This window comes from Giraffa tippelskirchi, chromosome 12 (genome assembly GCF_054371585.1).
Source record: "Giraffa tippelskirchi isolate mGirTip1 chromosome 12, T2T-mGirTip1v1.2.pri, whole genome shotgun sequence".
NCBI classification, from domain to species: Eukaryota; Metazoa; Chordata; class Mammalia; order Artiodactyla; family Giraffidae; genus Giraffa; species Giraffa tippelskirchi.
The window spans coordinates 56,307,606-56,312,860 of NC_137286.1; the positions used below are offsets into that span (position 1 = coordinate 56,307,606).

The 5,255-nt window shown below is 36.6% G+C and overlaps 1 long non-coding RNA gene across 1 annotated transcript in view; it reads left to right on the forward strand.

The window, feature by feature from the left end:
- The first annotated feature begins 159 nt into the window (after positions 1 to 159).
- Positions 160 to 5,255, forward strand: part of LOC145530368 (uncharacterized) — a 30,035-nt gene continuing 24,939 nt past the window's right edge. Inside the window, exon 1 of the long non-coding RNA XR_014071710.1 lies at positions 160 to 4,421. This is a non-coding gene — a long non-coding RNA (uncharacterized LOC145530368). The remainder of the gene's footprint in view (positions 4,422 to 5,255) is intronic.

The following is a 5,255-nucleotide window of genomic DNA, read 5'->3' on the forward strand; positions in this document are numbered from 1 at the left end:
CATACTGTATACAAAAAATCAGCCCAAATCAAAATGGATCATATCCTCAAATGTAAAACCTAAAACTGTAAAACCTGAAATACAAAGAAGGAAGAAAATTTTTGTAATCTTAGACAAATTCTTAAATGTAACAACAAAAAAACACAAATGATAGAAAATGATAAATTTCACTTTATTAAATTAAAAACTTTTTCTTTAAAATACACTGTTAAGAAAATGGAAAGATAGCCACAGACTTGGAAAAATGTACCTACAAACACCTGTCTGATAAAAGAATTCAGGAAGGCTATGTAAAGAACCCTTAAAATTAAATAATAAGAAAAAAATCTCTAAGATTGAATGAAAGATTTATTTGGACACTTCACTAGGACATGGAATAACACACTGTTCAAAATAGGAAAAGGAGTACATCAAAGCTGTATATTGCCACATTGCTTATTTAACTTATATGCAGAGTACATCATGAGAAACGCTGGGCTGGATGAAACAGAAGCTGGAATAAAGAGTGCCGGGAGAAATATCAGTAACCTCAGATATGCAGATGACACCACCCTTATGGCAGAAAGTGAAGAAGAACTAGAGAGCCTCTTGATGAAAGAGAAAGAGGAGAGTGAAAATGTTGGCTTAAAGCTCAACATTCAGAAAACAAAGATCATGGCATCCGGTCCCATCATTTCATGGCAAATAGATGAGAAACCGTGGAAACTGTGGCTGACTTTATTTTGGGGGGCTCAAAAATCACTGCAGATGGTGATTGCAACCATGAAATTAAAAGATGCTTACTCCTTGGAAGGAAAGTTATGACCAACCTAGACAGCATATTAAAAAGCAGAGACATTACTTTGCCAACAAAGGTCCATCTAGTCAAGGCTATGGTTTTTCCAGTGGTCATGTACGGATATTTGAGTTGGACTGTGAAGAAAGCTGAGCGCCGAAGAATTGATGCTTTTGAACTGTGGTGTTGGAGAAGACTCTTGAGAGTCCCTTGGACTGCAAGGAGATCCAACCGGTCCATCCTAAAGGAGATCAGTCCTGGGTGTTCATTGGAAGGATTGATGTTGAAGGTGAAACTCCAACACTTTGCCACCTGATGTAAAGAGCTGACTCATTGGAAAAGACCCTGATGCTGGGAAAGATTGAGGGCAGGAGGAGAAGGGGATGACAGAGGATGAGATGGTTGGATGGCATCACTGACTTGATGGACATGAGTTTGGGTAAACTCCGGGAGTTGGTGATGGACAGGGAGGCCTGGCGTGCTGCAGTTCATGGGGTCGCAAAGAGTCAGACATGACTGAGCGACTGAACTGAACTACTGTCTTCTCTTCACCAAAGAGATATGGATGCCTTATATGCATATAAAAAATTGCTTGACACCATTAGTCATTGAAAATCAAATTAAAAGCATTCTGAGATACTCCTGCCCATGTCTGAGAATGATTAAAATTAAAATGAACAATAGCAACAAAAATCCTGACCATACCGTATGTGCTGGCAAGTAACTTAATAAAGCACTCTCATAAATGCTTCACATATGCACTATTGCAGTGCAACATTACAAGAAACTACCCTTTCCACCATCATTGCTTTCTAATGATGATGGAAAAGACAGTTTCCTAGAAAGTTGAACAAATGATTAGCATTTTCACTCCTGAGATTTACCATAGAATATGTGAAAGCATAAGTCCATACAACTACCTATATTTGAAGGGTTATGGCAAATTTACTCATAGTCACCAAATCTAGTAAGAACCCAGGGTCCATTAACCAGTGAACAGATAAATTACAGATAAATTATGGTACATATAAACAGATCATGGAATACTGTTCTGTCATAAAAGAAAAAAAAAGAAAAAGAACAAATGAGTGGTATATGCAACAACATGGATCAATCTCAAAAGCACTCTGTTAAGTGAAAATCAGACCAAGAAGTCCAAGTGGCAGCCACAAAATACACCATTCATACCTCTTTCAGGAGAGTCTGTTTAGGGGATCATCCTTGACAGCCCCTGTGTGGTTACCTTGGATTTACCCTCATATGCATGCTTGTTACTTGAGAACAACACTTAAATTTTAGTTTGGAGTAAATTAGTATGACTAATGGAGATTTATCATCTCACATTTAGAAATGGAATAAAATATTCCATAAAGAAAGAACCTGTGACTCTTTCCCTCTATTCAGAATAATTTGACCCTTTAGCCTCTTACTGAAGTTAATCACACTTGATCTCTTGAGTAAAAATGTTTTTAACATGGAACAATACTCCACTGAGATTTAACAAACCCTATTTTAATTGTAATTGATTTATACTAAAAGATAAAATGAGTTAATTAAGTCATGCTATTAGAATTATAGGCAAGGGAATACATTTGACATAACTAGCAATAAGTGGGCATGAGATGAAAGGTTATTTTAAAGTCTGAAACAACCCCCCCCCCCCCGGCAAAAAACTGATTTAGGTCTACAAAGACTTTTAAAATTCTTTTACAAAGTATTTATATTCAGAATAAAATAATTTTCTATAAAAATAATACAGTAGCAGCTATTTGATCAAGACCAACCATATATTCCATTAACAGGTAATTCTGCCTTATGGCTCAGCTCATAAAGAAGTGGCCCGCAATGCAGGAGATCTGGGTTTGATCTCTGGGTTGGGAATATCCCCTGTAGAAGGGAAAGGCTACCCACTCTAGTATTATGGCCTGGAGAATTCCATGGACTGTATAGTCCATGGGTTAACAAAGAGTCGTACACAACTGAGTGACTTTCACTTTCACTTTAAACTACTGATACCTTTGCATATATGAGAGATTTTCTATTCTCAATTGTTAACGCAGGTACATGGGAGAGTGCCTCTATTTCCATGGTTATCTTTATTTCTTGGGATTTTCCTATATCCCACAATTGTTTCCTACAAACTCATTTTTACACCCCCAGGCCCACGCACTGGCAGCAATGGAGTAAGTAAGGGCTTCATCTAGGCAGAAACATTTTGCATAACAAACAGGACTAAATCACTTCTTGCTTTCCCCTCATAGGCATAATAAACACTCAGAGATAAAGTGTTATTAGTAATATGATTCCTAAAGAGTGGGAGATATATTATTTATTAAAAAAAATTATGGCTGAAAACAAAATAGACACAACGGAAAAATCAATTAGAGATCTGGATGATTTGCTCAATGATGTCTCTGAAAGTGTATAAAAAAGAGAAATGTTGACAGAAGATGAGGTGAGAAGTAGAGATGACAGTGAAGAAAAGATGATGAGGCAGAAATATTTTAAAATAATGAGCAAGATTTAACTAGAGATATAGACATCAGATTAAATATGCTTATATCAGGAGATGTGAGAGTGAAATTAAATGACTTCAAAGACAGATAAAATTGTAAAATCATCCAGAAAGAGAAAAGTATATATAAAGGCACACAGAATAGGCTGATATCAGACATCTTAACAGCTCTCCTGGAAGCAAGAGCACAAAAAAGCAATACAATAGATTGAAACTCTTAACTTTTAAATTTAGGTTTTACACCCATTTGTAACATTTAAATGCAGAGATGAAATGAATATATTTTAAGAAATAAAGGATTTAATAAACTTGGCCATACATTGAATTTCTTTGTAGGGATTCTTGAGAGTATAGTTTGTTAAGAAAAGACATCCATGGAGTTGCCACTTGGAAAATAAAGTATAATAAATTATATCTTCATCTAAGAAGCAAATGAAGTGAATTGCCCTTAACAATAGGAAACCAAAAGTCCAGAAAATAGCAATCTAGAAGACAAGAGTTGAGTAGAGAAACTGAAGAAAGATAAAAATTGAAAATTTTGTAATTTTTTTCACTTAATGGAGGAAAACAGATATTGATCTCAAAGTTGATAAGGAAAATATCAGTGTGGGTTTCATTCTCTTAGGAATAAATAAAAGAATGAGATATAACTTAAAACTAGGCTTACTCATTTTCAGGAAATAGATAACCTCATTTTATACATGTCCTTACATAATAGAAAAAGTAAAATATCTGTCCTGCTTATTATTGTGAAGTTGGTATAATTAAAATGGAATAAGGTCTTGATTTGCATTTCTCTAATAATGAGTGATGTTGAGCATCTTTTCATGTGTTTGTTAGCCATCTGTATGTCTTCTTTGGAGAAATGTCTGTTTAGTTCTTTGGCCCATTTTTTGATTGGGTCGTTTATTTTTCTGGAATTCAGCTGCAGAGGTTGCTTGTATATTTTTGAGATTAATTGTTTGTCTGTTGCTTCGTTTGCTATTATTTTCTCCCATTCTGAAGGCTGTCTTTTCACCTTGCTTATAGTTTCCTTGTTGTGCAAAAGCTTTTAAGTTTAATTAGGTCCCATTTGTTTATTTTTGCTTTTATTTCCAATATTCTGGGAGGTGGGTCATGGAGGATCCTGCTGTGATTTATGTCGGAGAGTGTTTTGCCTATGTTCTCCTCTAGGAGTTTTATAGTTTCTGGTCTTACGTTTAGAGAAATGCAAATCAAAACCACAATGAGGTATCATTTCACACCAGTCAGAATGGCTGCTATCCAAAAGTCTACAAGCAATAAATGCTGGAGAGGGTGTGGAGAAAAGGGAACCCTCTTACACTGTTGGTGGGAATGCAAACTAGTACAGCCACTATGGAGAACAGTGTGGAGATTCCTTAAAAAACTGGGAATAGAACTGCCATATGACCCAGCAATCCCACTGCTGGGCATACACACCGAGGAAACCAGAATTGATAGAGACGCGTGTACCCCAATGTTCATCGCAGCACTGTTTACAATAGCCAGGACATGGAAGCAACCTAGATGTCCATCGGCAAACGAATGGATAAGGAAGCTGTGGTACATATACACAATGGAATATTACTCAGCCATTAAAAAAATACATTTGAATCGGTTCTACTGAGATGGATGAAACTGGAGCCCATTATACAGAGTGAAGTAAGCCAGAAAGAAAAACAACAATACAGTATACTAATGCATATATATGGAATTTGAAAGATGGTAACGATAACCCTATATGTGAGACAGAATAAGAGACACAGATGCATAGAACAATCTTATGGACTCTGAGGGAGAAGGTGAGGGTGGGATGTTCTGGGAGAATAGCATTGAAACGTGTATATTATCATATGTGAAACAGAACACCGTTCCATGTTCGATGCATGAGACAAGTGCTCAGGGCCGGGGCGGTGGGATGGCCCAGAGGGATGGGATAGGGAGGGAGGTGGGTGGGGGGTCCAG